Source organism: Gymnodraco acuticeps, unplaced genomic scaffold, assembly GCF_902827175.1.
Source record: "Gymnodraco acuticeps unplaced genomic scaffold, fGymAcu1.1, whole genome shotgun sequence".
Lineage (NCBI taxonomy): Eukaryota > Metazoa > Chordata > Actinopteri > Perciformes > Bathydraconidae > Gymnodraco > Gymnodraco acuticeps.
In genome coordinates, this window is record NW_022989890.1 from 116,175 (window position 1) to 140,065 (window position 23,891).

The window sequence follows — 23,891 nt, forward strand, 5'->3', positions numbered from 1 at the left end:
ATATTTTTAGACACCCAGGATATTTAGACATGCTGCAATTTTCTCTAATTCAACAACGAGCAGGGAACACTCCGCATATCTCTGCCATGAGGAAGGATCTTCTTTATCATAGATCTGAGCCTCTGATATCCTTCAAGCTAAAGTGCAGACAGATAATGTGGCTTTAAAGCGACACTTTAGAGCTTGTTTGTCAAGTATTAAAATGCACCAAAACCCAGATCGTACCTTTCTATGTGGTACATATTTTAAACAGATGCTCTCCTCTTTCCCCTTCTCCATAAATCGTTCGGATTCAAAGTCCATTTACAATCTATATTTAGATATACATCATCATTTTAACTTTGATATGTGGTTCTTATCTCAAATGACAATAAGTAGGAGGCTGATGTGATTTTTAAAAGTCAACAATAATCAAGCGTCTTTGGGTTCAAGAAAAGCGCTATAGAAATCCAATTTATTATTATTATTATTATTAATCATATTATCTTGTAGAAAAAAGGCCTCCATTTAGGTTCCTTGATATTCAAAAGATGACTATTCAAATCACAGTCTGATGAGTTCATGAGAAATATATTCTGCTCTCACTGCCTCTGTCCTTCTTACCCGTTGCTGTTTGTCTGATCAGCTTTTCAGGTCTGTAGAATTACTTGTCACCCTTTGGATATGAAATTAATAATAATGTTTGCTTCTCATACCCCTCTTTTGTAAGAGTGCATAACTTCTTTCGGTGATTGAACTGTTTACCTTGGCCAGCATAGACTATCTTTGGTAAGCCTGGATTAAAAAGCTCAATCCTTTTCACATTTCCGTTCATAACAGATACTGTATGTCAAACTATAGCGTGATATATGCCAATGTACAGTTTCTGTATTCAGGATTGATATGTTGTTTGACAATGTGATATTGCTGCTCAACTAGCTTTAAGTATTGGCCTATTGAATACTTAATGTTAGAATTGGAGTCATATAATCCACTACAATATCTCAGTTTACATTTAAAAATGAGTGCTAACTTGACTTTTGACTTATTTATTTACTGGATAGGTAAACACACAGCATCTGCCCTGTTTCTCAACAGCAAATGAAACGTTTAGAAAGTTGCCTCCCTATACAGTTTTTCTCATTCGAGTTAAGTGAGCTCCTAAATCTGTCGAGAAGGTCCTAGAGCTAATCTTTTATAATCCCCTCGTTCTTTGTATCTCTTCTCTCTCTCTGCACCAACTTTCTGTACCAATGTGTTTAAAGGGCTTGTGGGAGTATTAATAAACCACTTGGAGAGTGTGTTCTAAGAACACAACAGCCATAGGCTGAGTTTAGCTTGTTTGTGCTACAGTATATCCATGAAGCTTGGTCAAAACAGACAGAGCAAAGTCTCAACCACTCTACTCTAAGAGCAGCAGCATTTTGTCTCAGTGACAGCAGGCTGAGAGTGAGACTGAGCTGAGTGCAGGGAGCTCTAAAACTCTCAACTCTGTCTTGCTTTGTTGTTTTCAGACATGCTGGCCATGTGGCTTTTTTAAGCAACATCTATCATTCAAGACTGAAATATTTGAACAACTGTTGGATCGATTGTACATTCATGAACAATTCCTCTATTGAGGCTGACATTATTGTTTTTTATGGAATTGTGTCAACAACTTTTAAATGAAAAACAATTAGCAATGGAATAAACTAATAACATCAGCCGGATATTTAATAAATACTACCAACAAATAATAGGAAAATATATGTACCTTTAAACACAACTTCAAAAAGTTATTCTAAGCATTCATCATAATGTGGCCTAGAGCCTACACATGTTTTGTCCCCCACAAGTCAGAACATCTGATCTAACTTTAAACACTGTCTTCTTTAAACTACAGCTTTAAGTATGTTGGCACTATATGTCTGTGGGATATCATCCAGGGAATACATATGTGCTCCTTTTGTTGGAGCCATGCTTTCTATCCCCAAATACTTCTAGAAATGTAACCTAGAAATGGAATATCATGGCTTATTCTCTTTAAACATTTCTAGCATTTATAAATTAATAAAAAGGATTATGGCGCTGCATCGATTTAACACATGAAGTTCAGTTAACTCTAACATCTTATTTAGCCGCTTGAAACAGTTGTATTATGTCTTCTGTGGTTTTTGAGGCAGCTTTAAAGTCTTATCTTGGCTTGGACCAAGAGTTACATTTGAACAGAAGGTCTACATTACAAATTAGAGGTGTGAGGTTTTGAAGAAATGGGCTTTTAGGAAACCGGGAGGATCTGATGAAAGACATAATTTAGTATGAGCAGCCTCTGTGGCCTCAATTTTCACCATTACTTTTCAAATCTGTACTCCAACTTTGGAGAAGTGCAAAAGACTAAGAACTTGAATTTTTCATCTATTTTCCTTTATCATCATCCCTGATTATGTTAGCCTCTCTCTGGGAGGCATATCATGCAGCGCCTGTCTGAGGTTAGTGATTGGAGGTAAGGTAGTGGGAGGATTGCATTGATATATGAGTATTGAAAAGTGTTTTGTTGAAATGACCTTTCCCAAGACATTTTGACATATATTGTAACTTAGGCAAAGCCCTTTTTTGTGTAGACTAGATGGATGTATTTTTTCAGTTTTTTTTAAATCAAATTAAGCAATATTGCTTCAGGTCTAATTGTGTTGAATGATCTCTTTGACTATATTCCTATTTGTTTTCTAGAAGAAGAACTTCTTCATCTTTCACAATTTCTCACAGGCAATGCAAATTCAAAATGGTGAGTCTGTTTGTCACAACACTCTGCTGATAAGATAAAAGCATTAAAGTAACCTTTCTGATCAGTCTTCTTTCACACAAGGAAAAGGTGGGCCAAACACAGTGAGAAGATATACACCTACAGTATTATGTGAGATGTCAAGGTGAAGACTCTCACTGAAGAGAGCTGTTGCTAAGGTGCATCCACAGTATATATTTCTTAACAACTTCCATGCAAAACATGTGGTAACCGTCTCATTCAGTTTGAGCCGGCAAACATTTTAAGAGCCGTCTCATGATCTGTGGAAATAAATCACTGTTGCACAACACTAGCTTTTCCAAAAACATTAGTTAGTTCGGATGTTGAATCCGTGTTTTACACTTAGTTGTCAAAACAAATTGATGTATGTCACCATCTGATAACCTTTAGCGCTTGACTTACCAGTTGGATCCTGGAATGCTGCTGCCGCTCTTCACCACCAGAGAGCAGTAGCCTATACAAAAGTAATAACATATTTCTGTCCCTTATAGTTCAGATGGAAATCATGACTGCTTTTGATTGATTTGCCTTATTCAAATTCAGAGTGATGGAGGTGTTTCTTTTCTTTTTCTCACATTGCTGAACTATTTTTGTTATGTTTTAGACAGCAGTTATTCTGCAAGATACTCCTATAGCATTTATGGAGCCTTAGTTGCATCAACGGCGTCGTGATTAATTGTCTTCTCTTTTTCCACAGTAATACTTGGTCTCAGGAACATAAACGGCTTAATGTCTTCTTCTCTGTGGGCCTTTTATTCTATTCTCTTTCTCTCCTCATCATCTCCTCTCCTTTTCTTCATCTTTCTCCATATTTCACAATAACGTGGAAAGGCTGTATAAGTACGATGTGAGGGTCTAAGGACAGAGGGTGTCGTATTGTCATACTGATATTTTGTACAAACTGTAAAGTCCACTGAGACAAATGTAACATTTGTGATATTGGGCTATATAAATAAACATTGATTGATTGATAAGTAATGTAACAAATGTTCACCTCCAACCAGCCACCATAGCTGACAACAACGGCAGCAAATTTACACTGCCTGCAAGGCTGAAGGCTGAGTGCTTTGTCTGATGTGTGATGGAGTGTGGCAGACTTGTTCCTTATTAGACTCATCACCTCTGTGAAATCACTTGAAATAGAGAGAAAACGCTCCATGATGGATGTGTCTCAAATCCAAACAGCCTGATAAAGTTTCAGGCACAAGCTGTAAACATGTCCTTAATGGCAAAAGGTTCAGCATAGAGGCTGTTCTGCATTTGAGTTAAAAGCAAAGGTAAAGGTCTCAGCGGGGAATGTCTGGGAAGCACAAGGTTTTGCGAAAGTACAGCTTGTAGACCTGAAAGAGATTCAAAGCAGAGTGCTTTTCAAAAGCCAGAAATGGGCAAAGTGGTCCATTGAAAGTTGAAAGTATACCTTTTCTCACACTCTTCAGGGCAATTAATCTAGAAAAAGATTCAGATACAACTGATATTTACCCAATTCCCCTCCAAATTAAAATAACAACCTTGTTCCTCTTGAAAGGCAAACGCCCACAGAAGCACTGTCATCTGTAATGTAAATGAGTGTGATAGACGTTTCCCCAGTAAACATTTACTAGAATGGCACTTTGTGTAAACTCACACGGTCATTGTGTTGATGATTACAGAGCAGCGCCGGCACTGAGATGCCTGTTTGGAGAAAAGAGTCGAGTCCTCTGAATGCCATACTTTTTCACGACTGTAATATAGGAACAAAGACAGACCAGATGTGATTCTTTGTACGGTATGTACTTCCTTGTGTGAATGTATTTGTGTAGTGGTGAGGGGCTTCCCATTACACTTTCAGCTGACCCACACCAAAAGTAATTTCAGGTTGCCTCTGCAATGAGGCAAAATCAGTGCTTTTGCTTTTATGTGTGTGCTTCCCTCAAGAAGTAACTGGTTCTGTGTGGTTATGGAGATATTGAGGACAGAGCGGAGAGTGACAGGAGGCCGGCTCCTTTCATTGATGTTCAGTGTTGAAAGCATGAGAGTAACAGCTGTGTGATGTATATGCAGGAGGAAGCGGTGGAAAAAGCATTCAGATCCGGTACTTAAGTAAAAGTACTGAGAGCGCCATGGTAAAAGAAAAATACAAAGACTTTAAAAATGAAAAGCTTCTTTCAAAATGGTTATTTCAGTGAAAGTACAGGCTTTCAGTGAAATGTACTTTATTATTAAAGAAAAAGGTGTACTCATTTTGCTAAAATGGCAAACTTCAGAGAGTAATATTACTTTACTGGATTAATATGTAAGCTACATTTGAATGTTATAGCAAGTAAAGTTAAAGCTTATAATAACGCCTTTACACCAGCCAGGTTAGTTTAAACAATACAACAATGTCATATTTTAGGTAAACAAAGCAAACAACTATAGCTGTTAGAATACAGTGAGCAAAAAACTGTTATTTATATCAGAACATTTGTGAAATAAACTATGACCTAGTATACAATTACACCACTCAATCTGTCACTGTGTGTATGCACATACCTATTTTTTTTTTGCATTATGAGTAAAACATTTGCATAATGTACATTATTCATTGGAGTTATGTTTTATTGATTTTAAAGTTTGAACAGCTGTGATGTTCCCTTAAAGCAAAAAAAAACAACCTTTGCAAAGAAGATGTAAAACATGGAGTTCTCCTGGGACAATGAACAGTTTGCTTGAACCCTGATGGACATCTGCCAGAGCTTAATGTGAAATATGAGACACATCAGATGCAGAACACTTCCTCAGAAAAAGCATCCTGCAAATCCCCTGTCAAAGCGTTGTCAAAGCATCTCAGATTAAAGCTCCTTCTTGACTCTGTTGGGACAGAGGTGTGTGGGTGGTGTTTGTCTACAAACAAATTGCCTGAGCAGAGAACAGTCACATATTTACAGTGCTCATCATTGCATTCAGAATCTGCATTGCAGTCATTTGCGATTTGTGATGGCTTTGTAACAAAACAAACGATTTACAGATACTTATGTTCACAGGCCAAACAACAAAACTTACCATAAGAATGATACAAACATAAAATATTGATTGAGATAAATCTACTCTGCCATGCTCCTGTTCCCTGAATAACAATGTGCACTATATTGCTGAATACTCATTTGGCCTTTTATGATGAATGTGGTCCAGCTCATCACACAATGTCTATTCAAATAAATGAGCTCTTCTGATGGGAATGTTTTTGTCATTTCAGGCATGCACGCCAAGATGTTATGCAAATGCAACAATCTGATGAGTGCCTAACCCTCATACTGCCTAATTACCTGAACATTTTGAATCCTTCTCATACTCATATGCTCAATACCCTGAATCTCCATGTGTGGCCTTATCACAGCAGAGCAGCTGCTGGGCGGTAGGTACCCTACATCTTTACCTTATGAATATGTCATAAATCTGAGGCTGGACTTTGGAAAAGTCCCAGCGTGCTTGGCGTGTGATAGAGATGGACTGCCAAAGCCAAAGTTAAAGTGCAAATCATTCAGGTGGGAACAGACACATCAGGGAGTCAAAATAATAGGAATAAACAGGTGCTCATCATGACATCATATGGAAAAAAATGTTTGTGGGAAACTAAGTTTGTAGCTTCAAGTTCCAGGTGAACATGTTCACTAGTCTATCATTTTGTTGACCTAATAATGATCTTTACATCCATCCTTTGTTCCTCATCACTCCCTCTGTCTCTCATCCGACTTCAGCATCCAGTTTAATCAGCCAACATCACTTCTCGCAGTGCAGATCTAACATGCATGTATCTGAATCTTTAATCTCATGTTGTAAAGTCATAACAACAATGTTTTGGCACATATAAAAAGTATGACAGCTGGAAAAGCTGGGGGTGCCAGGTACTTGAACTACTTCAAAATAACAAGGCACTGGGAACCCTCTAATCACCTGGCATTTTAAACGTGGGTGGTGTTGAGAACAAAATGCAGTCACAAGCAGTACTTCAAGGTTCAGGCTGTGTGGGGATTTTAAAGACTCAAGGCTGGCAGGTTTAAGAACAGTGTGGACTATTTCAATTATACATGTTTGAACCTTATTACCAGTTTGATGGGGATTGCAAGATCCTTCAATAGGGTTTGGGCAAATGTATAAAATGTGCCTTGAACTGTTACTTTTTTATGAACTAAAAAGTTCAGTGATTTGCACAAACTGCTAAATAAACTCACTTTATAATTTATTAATGGTAGCCATGCTTTTTATTGACTACAGTTGCTCAAGCCACTGCAGATCTCTCTCCAGAAATCCTTATTATCAAATACAAAAACATTCAGCAACAATTTGAATGCCAGAGAATTGATCACATGAAAAAGTCAGTTTACAGAGCAAATGGAATGGATCGGGTTTATTCTCTAATGGCTTAGCCTTGACAACTTTCCAACTTGCTGTACACATTTCCCCTGAGGACCACCAAGGACTAGCCTGATAGATTTTCTCCTGTCTTGAGAAGCAGTTTACAGCATGTTTGGACCCTGTCAGCCAAATTTATTTTTCACATCCCAGCGCTTCTGTTTGTGGCAGTATTTTTGTTTACTGATCGTCCCTGACAAGAACAGGGTCACTCTTTCTCTAGCCGACTGCAAAGAGTGTAGACTTTTACTTTTACACAAGGGAAGGTCCAATTGCTAGTTTACAAAAATCTAAACAGCAAATTAAACAGATGGATGAATGACGGCACAAATAGGAATTTAACAACCTAGACTTTCACTTATATCAATTATTAACACATAAGCCTTTAGCAGGAAATGTGGAGATAGAATAACTGATGAGGGACATTAGAGAAGACTCATTAGCCAACAATGAGCCCACTAATGACAACTTCCCTTTATTTAGGCAATAAAGCCTTCCTTGTCTCCTAATTATTACATGTAATCCATATTTAAGCCATATGCAAAGACATAAAGTTAGTGGAGTTTTACACTTTCTTTTTCTTACATAGCATGAAACAATTGACAACATCTGCAGCCCTCCAAGTCACAATTTCTCTGAATTTCATCAGTGTGTCTGAATGTCCACAGATGACATAATTATATGATCTGAGCACTCATGCAATACTAAATATGCAATTTGTCTTCAGGGTAATATTGTCCTTAAACACCTCTACAGTATATCTTGCAGATTAGTCCTAATGGGAGCAATTTAGTAATGTCATGAATCTGTGTAATTCAGCCCATCTCCTAGTCACCACCCACCATGTGAATGACAGCTGTACTGCCCATTGACGAAGGAGCTGAGGTAACAAGCCTTCAAAATCCTCCAATATGCGCAGAGGTGGGCGGCAGCTCCCTTACGCAGGCTCTCAAGTGTCTGAAGTTAAAACTCCTGCGCGCTATTCTCGCGGAGCATGTCGAGGGTCCGGACGGATAGATGCACGGGAGTATCCGTGTAGGCATCCAGCTGACTCCCGACACTTTGGGGATTTTTACCTTTTTCCAGTAAAAATAGACCTGGACGTCCTTAACATCACCTTTGCAAAGCGACTGTTTTTGGATGTTTTGGATCTCATCCTTCGCCACGATGATGTTCCACAGACTTCTTCTGTGTTTTTCAGTAACTGGACTTGTTTTCGCGGAGCCCGACAGCTCGGGATTATTTTACGCGCTGAGATCTGAACTGTCAGAAGATACAATTTTAGTAGCGAACAACGGAATACGTGTGCCTTTCGGGAGATCAATCTTCATTGATCCCATCAATGATCTGGTGATTCAGACGCAGCCGGGAGACCGCTGCAGCATCACCGTCCTGGATAACGACCCACTCTCACAGAGACCGGGGCATCTCTCACCCAAAAAGTTTCCATGTGATTTCGGTCCCAATGAGGTGACATACTCCCACTACGGGTCGAGAAGTCCGGCTAAAGACAGAGTGAGGCTGCAGCTCAGGTATGATGCGCAAACCGAAACCGTTATTATCCCGTTCATGATGGAGGTGGAAGTAGTTTTTACGCAGCTAGAGTTACTCACCAAAAACATGCCTCTTACTGTTGATAACCTCAAAGCGATCAGCAATCCCATTGATAAAAAGATTTTAGAGTTTACTTATGACAGAGACTCTCATAAATGTGAAGTGACGTCCCTGTCAAGTGGCAGCGCTCTGCCTAGATATGGAAAGCTGATTGATGGGGGAAACTTTCTAAAATGATGGACTGTGATGAATTCACTCAAGCTGACCATCCGCTATGAGCACACGTTTAACCGCAGTCCCCTAACAGAGATTATGTTCCCATGGTTGTAGAGCTGCATGATAAGGAAGGCAACTTGGTGAAACAGGAGTATTTCCACCTTATGATTCGCATTAAAGAGGGAGAAGAAAACACTCCCCCCAAACCCAGCTTTGTGTCCATGATGATGATGGAGATCAGCCAGTTTGTTATGACTGCCCTCACCCCTGATATGCTCGCTGCTGAAGATGCAGAGTCAGACCCAGATGAGCTTATTTTCAACATCACTTCTCCCTTATCCTATGAGGAGGGCTACATAGTCAGCACTGATGACAGAAATCTTCCCATCACATCTTTTTACCAGAGAGACTTGCGTGATCTGAAAATAGCTTACAAGCCCCCCTCCCTGGACTCAGACACTGAGAGGATTTTCCAGCTTGAGTTTGAGGTGGTAGACACAGACGGGGCCATCTCTGACCCCTTTGCTTTTATGATAGTTGTGAAGCCGATGAACTCCTTAGCCCCTGTTGTGACACGTAACACTGGTCAGCTGCTATACGAGGGGCAGTCTCGTCCTCTCTTCAATGCCCACAACTTGGAGATCAGCGATGAAGACAACCTGACACTGTCACCATCACAGTGGTGGATGGGGCTTACGGCATGGGACCTCATGGTGGCTGGGCTCTCCAGAGGCAGCTGTTCACACCTGCTGACCTTACAACAGGGGTCGTTGTTTACCAGCACGATGGGAGCGACACATACAGTGACAACATAGTCTTTAAGATGTCAGATGGTAAAAACGAAGTAGAATTCCTTTTCCCCATAACAATCGTTCCCACTGATGACGAGCCACCTATTATAAATGCCAACACCGGCGTGGTGCTATTCAAAAACCAGATGATGCCTATTTCTCCCCTCATGCTCAGCGCTGCAGATATTGACTCTGAGGACTCAACTATTAAATTCACTATTGTCCCTCCCTTTTCTACTATTGGCACAGTGCTCTTAAGGCAGTCAGATGCCCCAGAGGACCCCTCCTCTTGGAAATTTAACGCAGAGGATGAAGTGTATGAGAAAGAGGTGCCAGAGTGGCTTCAGAAAGATATCCCACTGATGGGAAGTTGTTTTACAAGCACAACTGGCCCTCACAACACATACACCGTCATGGATCAGTTTGTGTTTAAAGTTCATGATGACAATGACGCCCCCTAATGAGTCAGGGGAGAGTGGGTATTATAATCCGGGTTTTACCCATAGATTGACGTCCCCCCTGAGCTGTTCCCGTGGCACCACACGTGCAGATGACCGTACAGAGTACAAGTATGACTCATTTCAACAAAGATGTTGTCTGCGCTACAAAAACCGAACAAAAGAACACACGATTTGGACTCTGATGATGATCGTGACCGTCAAATATACAGTTATCCAGTCCCCGGTAGATACAGATTGAAAATAACCCAGTTGTGTTCGGTTTCTTTGGGTTCTGACGGAACAGCCCGCACACGGAAAGTTACTGAAGTTCACACAAGCCCAAATTAGTCATCATAAGATTTCATAAACGGCCCCCCTGATATTGAAGCTTGGAATAACAGCCACACGTTGTACAGTTTCGTTACACGGTTGAGGACACGGCTGGGAACAGCGTAGAAGGAGCTTTCATTCACTATCTACCTTCAGCCCGTAAACAACAAACCCCCTGAGATTACAAACACAGGCTTTACTGTGTCTGAACGTGGTATTCACATCATCAGTATTGCAGAGCTGGACACCACAGACCTCGACACAGACAGCAAAGATATCACCTTTACTCTTAGCCAGCCCCCTAAACACGGCCAAGTACAGGTTGCATTCACTGACCTAGAGAAAAAAGAGCTTTTCCGACTTGAAGATATCTCAGAGGGGAAGATATCATACATTCATGGCGGGGAGGAGACAACGAGCGATGCATTTCAGCTGGATGTCAGTGATGGGTTTCATGTTGTAACCGTGACGGTCAAAGTTAACGTAAGGCCTGTCGATGATGAAACTCCCAGCATCAGCCTGCCTGCGGGAACAATTGGCTCTCATATAGATGTGCTGGAAAACGGAGCCACAGAAATCACAACTAATGTAATTCCAAGGCCGTGATGATGACACAGACGACCTCCAGCTGGACCTTTATTGTGGAAGATCCTCCAATTATGGGTGAAATATTGGTTAAAGGAGTGCCAGCCAGTAGGTTTACACAAGCTGATATTATTAATGGTGTGAGTGTTGTGTATGCACACACCATTGGTGAGAAGTAGGTCTCCTCCTCTCAGCTGGATGGCTTTATTTGACTCTCACAGACATGTCTGATGATGTGGACAGTGGGTGGCAATAAGGGTCAACGGAGTTCAGGATCCGAATCACTATCCTTCCCGTTGACAGCCAAGCCCCTGAGGTCAGAGTCGGAATTCAATTCAGTGATCAATTGAAGGGGAGAAATATGCTATAAGGCCCCTGAGCACATTGAACGCTGATGATAAATGACACTCCAACGGATGATATCCTTTGCACCATCATTGTCCAGCCTACTGTCGGCTATGTGGAAAATATTTCACCCGCCCCAGGCTCTGAAAAATCCAGGTCAGGAACAGCTATCAGTGCTTTTACAATCAGAGACATCAGGGAGAGGAATATTTACTTTGTGCAGAGCATTCACAAAGGGGTAGAGCCAGTGGAAGACAGATTCACATTTAGGTGCTCTGATGCATCAATTTCTCAGAGAACCATTTCTTACCAATTGTCCATCATCCCTGCAAATGATGAAAAGCCTGAGATTTATTTGAGGGAGATAGTTGTGATGGAGGGCATGAACATTATCATCGACACTCCGATTCTGAATGGGGCTGATGCGGATATTCCACCCGAGGAGCTGGTCTTCTTCATTTCCAAACCTCCCAAACATGGTGGCCATTTTAAACCAGCTGTCAACAGGCTCAGTTTTGGTGACTAATTCACTTAGAGCAGATTAGGGGAGGCGTCAAGTATTATTTATGAGCACGATGACTCAGAGACAACAGAGGACAGCTTTGATATCACTCTGACTGATGGAAAGTACTCCGTGCAGAAGACGCCACGGTAATGATAATTGCTGTGGATGACGAGACCCCCAGAATGCTTATCAACGACGGCCTGGATGTTGAAATCGGGGAGGCCAAAGAGATCAACAGCAAAGTGCTCAAAGCAAACAGATTTAGATTCAGACGACGACGTACTCTCCACATTTATCATCAGGTTTGGGCCTGGGCAGGGCCTCCTGCAGAGGAAAATCCCACCTGGGTCTCTGGAGAACATCACGCTTGGCATGAATTTCACACAAGCTGAACTTGGACGCAGGGGCTTATTCTCTACACACACAATGGTCAGGAAGGCATTCGAGACTTGCTTAAGTTTGATGTCACAGATGGAATTAACCACTTATTGATCGTTACTTACTTACATCACTGTGGGCAGCATCGACATGGTGTTCCCTGATGTGGTCAGTAAAGGCGTGTCTCTGAGAGAAGGTGGCAGAGTGACTTGACCACAAGATCTACTCAGCACCACTGACCTCAACAGCCCCGATGAGAACTTAGTCTTCACCGTCACAAGGGCCCCCGTCAGAGGCCACCTGGAGTGTACAGATACTCCTGGGATGCCCATTGCGTCTTTCACTCAGCTCCAGCTGGCTGGCAGTAAGGTTTACTACATCCACACGTCAGATGATGAGGTGAAAATGGACAGTTTTGAATTTGAAGTGACTGATGGCTTCAATCCTATTTTCAGAACATTCAGAGTCTCTATCGTGGATGTTGATAATAGAAACCTGTTGTGACAGTTAATAATTAGTTGTCACAGAAGGGCAAATTAAGCTGATTACACCATTCGAGCTCACAGCTGAGGACCAAGACACATCTGAGAAGCTGCTGAGATTCACCGTCACCCTGCTGCCTGTTCATGGCAAACTCCTCTACAACAAGTCCACACCCGTCACCAGCTTCACCAAACAAGACCTCAATGAAAACCTCATCAGCTACAAACATGACGGAACTGAATCCTCAGAGGACTCCTTCTCGTTTACAATCACCGATGGCACACACACAGACTTTTACATTTCCCAGACACTGTGTTCGAGACTCGGCACCCTCAAACCATGAAAATCACCATTGGTGGCCATCGACAAACGGCGTCCCCCAGATCGTGGTGAATAAAGGTGCTCCCACTTTGAAGATCTTTGTCCACAGGTCACTTGGTTTCCCCCTCAGCTCCAAAGTTGCTGAGATCACAGGACAGAGACAGCACCAGCCCCCGCCTCCCTGGTGTTCCACGTCACCACACAGCCCAAACATGGATACATCATTAACCTGGAAAAGGGAACAACTCCATCAACACATTTAGTCAGGTAACAAACACCCACCAGTATTATAAAAGTACAACCTTTGCATGAAATATTGCATGTGGATTGCATAATCCATTACAAGTTTTAGTACTGTGCATGAGTGATGTTGTCCATATAATTAGATTTTTCAAATGTAATTGTAAGTTCTGGTAAACAGAACAGAATTACCTTAAAGGTTATTCCTCTCTCAAAACGAATATGAAATAGCATTTATGTAATTTTGACATTTAAAAAAGGCCTTTTCCAACTCACACATCTTTCATTCTTTTGAGTATCATAAGAGTGCTTATTATCTTATTTGAATTTCGATCCAATAATTATATTCCCCTAAAGTGAAGTGATACTCACGTGATATTACATTCAGTAAGAAATACTTCACACAAAAATCATGTACGTTTGATGAATGCGTTCCAACTGCCTACCAATATTTTAATTTATGAGTATAATTATTCATATGTGGTGACAAGTGCAGGCTTGGGATTCATAGTTATAATTGAGGGCCTGATTTAGAGGTGCCTTCCTCATCAATCATAATTAGCAAAGTTAGAGGCTGATGTTTCACAAAAATGTCTTGTAGACGGTTAGAGATGAATAATTTATTATTCTGCCTCTCCGGGGAAATGTTCACATCTGATGTTCTCTACAGTGGTTGTTAAATGAAGCAGGGACAGAAGTAGAAGATCATGTGAAAAGGTCAGAGCATATACTTTTAGTGACAGGATGACATTTTGAGTTTCAGCACAGTCTCATCGTTTGACCAGGTCAGTTCAAGTTTGAAATCATTTATAGCAGTTGGTTGAAACTTAAATATTCATATAAACCTGAAACCTCTCAACAAATTGATTTCCGGGCACCACCAACATACATTCATATTGAGCGATATGCCACCTTAACTATGAATTTGAAAAACCTTCATCTGCAATGTGCTGTTTATTGATAATGCTGACGGAATCAAGACACAATGCCGCTGATTGAGGTTTAAAAGCGATGCAATCATTGCAGTGGCTCACGCTGAGGCAATCATACAAACGAATAAGAAAATCCACCGCTTGTATCAAAGCTTGGCATAAGCACAGACGGGGGCTGAAAACACAGAGTGAAAAAAAGACCTCTTGAGTCTTTTGGAGATGGACCATTCTCCAAACCAATGTACGGCTGCAGTCCTTTAAAAACGAAGGGGCACCCATGAGAACAAAGAGTTCGGCAAGAACGAGGAGCAAAAGGGCAGAAGAGGGGGCAGAGAAAGCAAGTGAAGTGGATGGGAGAGCAAAGGAGGCAGGAGGAAAGAGGGGAAGGGGGAGGTGTAGGTGGCATGAGAGAAATAAAGAATGAGGCAAGGGGCGTGAGAGAGTGAGTGCGAGAGAGCAAACAGGCTCGTCAGAGGAATCAGTCAGGTGAAAGAGACAATCCCTCGCTCTTTATTTACTCTTCCTATTTCCAGGGCACGTCCCATGAGGCTTTCTTTTTAAATATTTGATGAACAATGTGCCCCCGGTTCACAGTGTTGACTTCACATTTGCAAGGTCCTAAGGTTCAAGGCTGTGTCACAAAACTCAAGCCCCCACAGTGTGATGAAATAGGAAAAAAAGAATGCATACATGGAAAATAGTTATCCATTTTACAGAAGGGAATAAGGAGAGGCAGCTTTGACAGGAAGCCACCTAAGAGGTTTAAGATGCGTCCCAGCAAGGAGTCAGGGGTTTATACTTTTATGAACCTCCTTCCTCTGAAATATATTATTGAAAAGGTTGTTCGCAGAGGCCAAGCCCTTTCTTTCACAGTCTAGATGATTTTTCAGCGCTATAATAGACGTTTCTGAGGAATGTTGGAGAAAAAGGAGTCAGACAGTAACCCTGTAATTCGGAAAAAGCCAACAAAACAGCTGTGGAAGTGGAGGTGCCTGCTGCAATCCTGCTTTTAACATTCTTACCCAGATCTGTCATTAAACATCCACTGTCACCTGGTTTTTTGCAGCCGCTGTTGACAGAGAGCTGGCAGGTTCAGGATTTAATCGTTTTCTGTTGGTTTAGCTCGAGCTGTCTCACGTTTGAGGTTGCGGCCTTATCGTCCTGGATTACAGATGCATGACTTTCAGAATGCTTTCTCTGTTGGAGAATTGTTCATGCTGAGTGCTGATAAGGAACATAATCAGTGTGATACTAGAAACCTGCTGTTACTGTAGCTGGTGTGCTGCTGAAGCGGGACAGCTTCCATCTTTTGAACAATTATTTGACAGAGCGAGTATTTGAACAAGCCACAAAGCAATAATTCAACTTCAAAGTGTGTTTGAGGCTATTTCTGTGTAGCCAGCGTGAAACTTCACATGAAAGTTTTATTTTGAATCTTAAAATGCAAATTGTTTCATATATACATATTTGTTATCTTTAGCACTTGGATATACAATTTATAATTTGGACTTTGCTTTAAGTTGGGGCAAGGTTACACTTTGTATCATCTGTCAATGAGACAATAGTGTAGCTTCCAGTTTAAAATGCTAAATACACTGGCCTTCATTTGCATGTAATTAATTACATCAAAACATTTTTTTTGTTTGCTTGTCATGTCCCTTCTTGTTTGTTTTGAGGCTGACAGGCTTTTAGCATATTGGCACACATTTATATATTTATTTATTTGTTGTTCTTCTTTGTCCGGCCATGATTTTCACCTGCTTTATAACCTGTTTTATAACCTGACACTCCAAAAAACTAAAGTGACTTTCCTGTTACAGCTGATATTGATGACCTGAAGATCTGCTATGTCTTACGGAATGAAGAAAATGTCACATCCGATGTCTTCCAGTTCTCCGTTGAGGATAACGGTAAGATTTTACAATTTTGTATTTCATTTGAATTCAGCCACTTTGCTTCTGCACTGAGACTTTACATGGTAGGAGCAGAAAGTTCCTGAATGTTTGCCAAATAACATTTAACAAAATGTTGAAAGGTGCAAACTGGCTCAGGTGTTTAAACCTGTCATGTTTTGCATATGGTGAGGTCTCTCTAACCTTTAGACTCCTCTCTTCAGGTGACTGTATGTCTCCTCTTCTCTCCGAGTGTAGACACTTATTATCACGGTTCAGAGAATCTCACTTTCACAATTCCAATTTTATAATTGGTTCCTGGCATTTTTCCAACACTTCAGTAAAGAATATTTTGTATTCATAATGTTTTTTTACGAGTAATCACTGGGCCAATGAATCCTTTTCTATCAGCTTCAGATTCACAAGTTGACTGATATTTGCACCGACTTCCTTTCATTCACATTTTTCTTATAAAGTGATCTACAATTCAGAGCATCAGTGCAGTTGGGGGTCACAATATCAATCTTTCACACATTTTAGAGCAACAGAAGCCCATTGTCTGTAACGTTTCTCTGCACATGATACTGCATCATATATTATAACTGAAGAACTGATGAGGCTCACAGGTTTATTAAACATCAAAGATAGGAAAGCATTTTTTTGAGGTGTCAAGATGTACACACATCACTCACTGTTTCATGATTTAACACGACTGCCGGTGTCATTTGTAGACATGGGTGGACAATATGTTGAGTAGCGTTACTGGAAAGGCTGATTTCTCCAAAAACATTTAGTAAAATATTAAAGATTTGGAAAGGAAGTGTTTTGTTGATCAGACCAAACTCTACCTTCAAATAGTATTTCAACAATTTGTCTACAGAGGGTTAGGACAACTCTAACATAGTGCAATGAGCACTTTCAGTAAGGAAAACAAATACCAACGTGCTAATTTGAGTTGCATAATGTCCGTGATTCACTTCCTGATTTATGCCTATAAAAAGGCCTCTTTAAATTCTATACATTTTGTTCTATATGTTCACTTTTGCAATTTGCATGAAATTACAGTCGATTTGCTCAGACGACAACCAATTAGGCAATCAGCAACCAGACCGGGAGTCCCGTGTTGGAAATATCTGCATGTGAAGGAAAGTTTAAGAGTGGGTTACTTATGATCTGAATTGGCAATTATTTGAAAACTTCCAAAGAAATATGAATGTCTAGATTTCATATTAAAAGAATAGAATAAGCACAATTAATCTTTATATAGAACCTTCACATTGTGGTTTAGGTCGAACAATCATCAACTTATGGGCTTAGATTGTATCGGCTTCTGCCTTACTCAATAATTGAGTAGTGCGACAACCCAAAATCAAATGTTGATTGAACAATCTAGAACAATCTTTTTTTTTTACATGTTTTTGTGAACTAATGGTTTTGTGAATAAGGTTTAGACAAATTGTTCCTTCTGTGATGATTATGCACTTAGGGGAAAGTGCTAATCGAAGAACTACCGCTCAGTTATTTTTCCCTTCTATTTCCTCTGCTCTTGGCTTAAATAAAAAAGGCCCACAGCTTTTTAAATGAACACTGAAGTACATGAGTCAATCAATGCAAGCAGAATAGTGGATCCACTTGGACCTATTTTTTCTCGCAGGAGAGTCGGTTTTAAAGATTCCGATTATATAATTTGCAAAGGAAGGTTTAAACAACACGTTGTTAACATTTGATTAAAATGCAGATGTTGTGAATCACAGCAGCACATACCGCAAAGTGCTCTAGGTGTAAATGGACCCTTCTGTGTCTACAAGCCTTTGACTGGAAGTGAGCATTATATGTTACACTTAAATTCATGTAAGCAGGTTCATCAGAATCGGAATCAGAAATCCTTTAGTCCCACAGCGGGCACATTTACATTGTTACAGCAAAGGTATGCAATAATACAGAATATATTAATATATAGAAGAAAAGCACAAATTAGTTATACTGGAATAAAAATAAAGACAAATAAGTAGGTAAGTACACATCCATGCATGGCTAAAAATGATGAGCAGCTTCAGAACTTTTTGACATTGAGGTTGAGACATTATACAAATGTGTAAAGAAATCCAAATATTGCTCAGAATTTCAGAAAAGCCTCAATATTGCACATTGCCGTTTTATTGCACAAGATCTCAACAGTCTGTATTGTGTGTGGGGTGGGGGGGGGGGTCTACCAGGGGCTGTGGTGGTTGTCAGTCTGACCGCTGCAGGAAGGAAGGACCTGCGGTATCTCTCCGTGAGACACCACAGGTGAAGCAGCCTGTCGTATCTATATATATAATATGTATGATAAAGATGTGTTAAAGCCAGATGTGTGCTGGAACACACTCACGCAAACAATCCCACACATGCATGCACAGCAGAGCTCTGAGGGAAGCCGTAGGCTAAGGGGCGGTCATGCCTCCAGCACAAAGAGGTGTTTGATATTTAAGAGCCCAGCCAGCATTGTGGGTAATGAGAGCCCGGGGCGTCTGAGCTGGGCAGAGCTCCAAGGCAGCCACTGGTAATTACATGGCCCTATTACAAGCCCATCTACGGCAGAAAACTCCTTCTGTCACAGGTTAAGGCTCTCCGACATCACAATAGTTAGCTGTAATGGACTGCAACGTGGCTTGTTTCCAAGACTACTCTTCGACCGTGGGATGTTCAGATCACAGAGAAAATGTTCAGATCACAGAGAAAATGTTCTGATCACAGAGAAAATGTTCAGATCACAGAGATATGTTCAGATCACAGAGAAAATGTTCTGATCACAGAGAAAATGTTCAGATCACAGAGAAAATGTTCTGATCACAGAGAAAATGTTCTGATCACAGAGAAAATGTTCAGATCACAGAGAAAATGTCAGAAAACTACCTGATTACAATGAGGAAAATATGAACAATTTTGATTAAAAAAAAACTTACTTAATTAAGTGAGGCCTGCTCTTCATCCTAATATTTACTGTTGGTAGATCTGACAATGTCAAAATTGTGTTCTTAAACAAATAAAACAAAGAAAGTAAATAAATAATAAATAATTTGATTTGAAAAGCTGGAACTGGAGAATGTTTGATATGTTTTACTAGTAAATAAACAAATTCAACAAACGATCAATCATCCCAATAGTTATCACAATACAGTAGGTGGCCATTGATTGTTCGAAATGAACGGACTTTGTAGATGTAATTGTTTAGTTCCACTCAGAGAATCAGTTCATAAAAATGACCAAAACCAACATTTTCACACTATCCTCTAGTATTACAGGTAGCTTTAGTTATTTTTGTCCAAATGTTGAGATATCTATTTAAAGGGCAATAAGACTGCTACTACTTATACAGCTAGAGGTATATTTTAGAACTGAATTCTCTTTTTCATGTAGTTACAATGGAAGAGGTGCTTTATGTATTCAAACACAGAAAGATGTTTTCTGAGAACGAAGTACCTGCTGAATAAGACCAGCGTGCCTCTTCTCGACCTCTGCTCATCCTGGCAATTCTTCCTGTACGTTTCTTCTCCCACTGCAAACGAGGTTGACTCCTACAACAGATTCCTTTCATCCCCCTTCACCCTTCCTCGCACATGAGCAACCCCGGCATACCACTGCTTTATTTAGAGTTACAATACATCCCCTTAAAAGATCCCCTGCAGCTCCTGTATCCCTATTTTTTTTCCACCTTTCACGCGGCACACATTACGGTATATACATTTGTTGGGCTTGCAAATATGTGTTGAATATAACAAAACACTTTGCATAAAATGTCACTCACTTGTCGGTGGATCGCGGCATACTACGCTGCAAGGGCACTAGGTCTTTATCTCCAGCCTTGCTGTTGATCTGTGGTGTCACTTTGACTTTTTTCTCCTCTCTTCAAAAGTGCTTTTCCCCCCCATGAAAGCAGTGGCAACACTTCAGATGACATGACCTCCTCATGCCACCCTCTTCTCTGCTTGAATGATAAGCGTAGCAAATTATTTATAAGCATGCGGACCCTCTTTTTCCAATAGATGAAAGAAATCAGTCACTTAACAAGAAATAAATGAGTCCATTTCAAACTGCTTCCATCATTACTTTAAAACTCTTTAACTCAACAACTGAATGACAGAGTTTTATTACGTCTTGGCTCAGAAGTTTGAAGTCACCCACGAACACACCGAATGTGAATGGGATAATCTGGTTTTAGATTGCTGGATTTCATGGAATTAGAAAAAAGCTCGATTTAATTTATTTCCATTGAACTTTTCCTCAATCCTCTTGAAAGCATCTCACCTGTCTGGAAGGTGAACGAATGGAAAACACAAACAGGCACAGGCTTTAACTGTCATCACGGCCACACATGGAGGTTAATCCCCTGACCTGTTTTATTGTTGTCAACCTGTCCAGCAAAGTTTAGTAATCAGGGCAGAAATGCAAGGTAATACCGGGTAATACATCAGCATGCGGCACAGACACAGACACACACTAACACGTCCCCTGGCTTTCGGAGAGGATTCTCTTCATCTGTCTGCGTTCAGGAATTTACTGTCACTCACTTCTCCAGAGGCCGAACTCTCCTATCTTCATCCTCTTCATCTCTCCTTTCTCACACTCGTAGTCTTAGATCTCTCCTCTAAACACCCTTCTGTCATTATATATTTGATTCTAGTTTCATTGTGGTCTGTCTCACCGCCTATCAATGTCCTCTTTTTCTCTTGACGCACAGTATTTTGCCATCCTGTCTCGCTGAGTTTAATCTCAAAGTATGCTTCAGTTTATTATGCCGAGTTTCGACTCTGTCTCAGGCATCAGGATTTGGTTTTACTGTCACACCCTTGCTGTCTTTTCCTGCTGCCTGTTCCCGCCTGCCGTGTTTGTCTGTCAGCCTTGGCGCTGATGGATTTCTCTGTTGTCGGATTACAGCACATTCTGCAGTTGCGAATGTCGCGCGCGATGATCTGCATCTCATTAGAGCGTTGAAATGAGACTGTGAGACTTGTTGAAGAGATTTTTCATCATGCTAATCGTCTTTGACTCTATGTCTCTATGCTTGACAGCCAACGCTTGCTGTGTAAACACACAAGCATGACCAAACATAATCTAATCTCTAGAATAAACAAAAAGCTGCATATTTGTTACACTTATTCTTCAACTGAAATGTTCTCATTTACATTTTTACTATGAGAATACATTTTTCAGGACTATAAGCATTGTGTGTTCTCATCTTTAGGCTCTTAGGATACCTTTTTTCACAGAGTTATTACGTTTTTTTTATTCAAATTTTCACCCTGTCCATCCTTATTATATGGTGTTTGATTATCTATATACAAACTGTTGCTTACGTCAAGTCTTGTTCCGTTTTTACAGCCTTTGCAAGTCATTCTTACTGTCTGCTATTACATTTTTAATGTGTCTTAATTGACCTTCAATTTTGTATTAAGTCACATTACCAAAACAATGTGAATCGATACTTTATTTTCTGCTCTCATTGCAATTAAAAAATGCACAGTACTTTGTAGCTCTTGTAAACGCGTTATCATTTCTAATTTGAAACCCCTACAATAAAAAAACATTTAATTGAATTAAAAATGTGTATTTTCCAGAAAAATCTATTGTAGTTATGAGATATGGAGGAGATAATAGAGGGAAATGAGAGCATGGGAAGGAGAAACCAGATACTTCAAATCTAGTTTATCGTCTCTGTGCTCGCCTCAGACAGTTTGTTTCAGGAGTGCCAGTCACCATCCTGAGATACATTAGACGCATCCCTCTGTTAAATATTATATTGTTGGCATGGGGAGACTTGAAGCTGGAGTGATAGGCGGGCTGGAGTTCTGTCTCAGTGATGAGCACCAACAATCCTGCAGGAGAACAATTGCTTTTAGGTGTTATCATTCATCTAAAACACAGCACACACACACAGACATGCAAGCGTTTACACACTGACACAGGAACGAATGCACAACTGCAGACGCACGCATACACCTCAGGATCCACCATGTCTTTGTCCCCAAGCCTTCTCCCTTCAAGCTATGCCCAGGGTCGTATTAGTCTTTGTAGACATCAGTGAAAAACCTCACGGTTATTAAGTGCATCACCAAAACTTCAAAGGAGTGAGGATTCTCTGCCCCAGATGACAGTTTCTCATGGTTTCATGTGCAAGGTCGCTTAAGGTGTTTCTAGTCATGCCTTGTGGCTATTGAATGTAGGGAGGAAACATTATTCTGTTCCACCTCTTTAAGGTGGGCGATGGAGGTAATTTATGTCCCCTTCACTTCCTTGTGTTGCCCACAGGCACGCACACACACACACACACACACACACACACACACACACACACACACACACACACACACACACACACACACACACACACACACACACACACACACACACACACACACACACACACACAGTATACAGTGTAAAATACTCCTACACCAGATCTGCTCTTCCATTTGGTTTGACATCATGTGGAGGTATTGATCAAATGCAGTGAGAAGTGGAAATAATTACCAACAAACATCTAAAGCAGCAATCCCGACAGTCAAGATGTACTTGATCCTGGTAAATTAACAACAAAGAACGCTCACACGCGCTGGCTTCAACTTACCCTCGATTTGAGCAGCATTTTTAATACTCGTGTTCGCCCAGGGCCATGAATTCTTGGTCAGCCCACTGATATCTCACCACACCTCAGGAGATTTCCAGCATCATGCTGATTGCCTTGGGCTAAGTACAAATGTAGTGGGACACACACATATATACACAGATACCAGATAAGGCTTCTGCTAAAAGACCTGTCAAATTACCTGCTTTTTCAGTATGATTCAAGCATGGCCTCACACTCTTCATATAGGAAAGAAACAGCTGAGTGCAGAACCAATCACAATCTTTAAATCCTCTTTGCCACCAGTTGCTCACAGTTGTTCTGTGTCTGCCATGCGTCTGTGTCTGCCATGCGTCTGTGTCTGCCATGCGTCTGTGTCTGCCATGCGTCTGTCAGGATAAAATTACGGCTATTAATAATTCCTTAAGGGGAGTAAGATAGTTGTATTTGTAAACCATCACAATTTATTTTGAGAGGTACTTTTGTCAGATGGATAGTCAATGGGCTTCTATAACAACACAACTGGTTATCTCGTTTAACAGAAAGAGTGTTGCAGTGCCTTTTCCTTTCTAAAAATGTGCATGTTGCCAACTGAATAAATAGCAGATTTAGCGATTGCTTTCTGGCCTATGTTTCTCGAAAGCTTTCCATGGTGCGAGAGATCATTGGGTTTGTTGGTTGCCAGTTGCAGTGGGACTTGGGGACTCGCATACAAAGGAGTGCAGAAGGCAGATGGAGAAGTAACAGTGAGGGAAGGGCCACACCGCCAGCAGCAGTATAAATGAACTGAACAGCAGACGGCATCGCCTTGCTGTGAAAAATGTCCTTTGATTTTTGGTGTGAAGTCCCAGACATGCAGTTCTGAACCTTGAGAAAGTCAAGACCGCCCTTAAAATAAGAGCTTTACCTCTAATTTCTGTCAAATAAATAATTAAGTCAGTAAGAAAATGTAATTTATTTATCCGGTGATGTTTTTCGTAATGTAATTTGAGCATGCAGCAGTGGCTGTTAGAGTACATGTGTCAGCTATCTCTGTGATCAAGAGCACAAAAGTCTCAAAGAAAAGGGACTTCTTCGAGGATAGGCACCCTCTCCCCAGACTTTAAAACCCTCTTAACACTACAATGACAGACAATGTGTGTG

The 23,891-nt window shown here is 40.7% G+C and overlaps 1 pseudogene; it reads left to right on the forward strand.

Moving 5' to 3' along the window:
• The first annotated feature begins 8,130 nt into the window (after positions 1 to 8,130).
• LOC117536393 overlaps positions 8,131 to 23,891 on the forward strand; it is a 68,153-nt pseudogene continuing 52,392 nt past the window's right edge.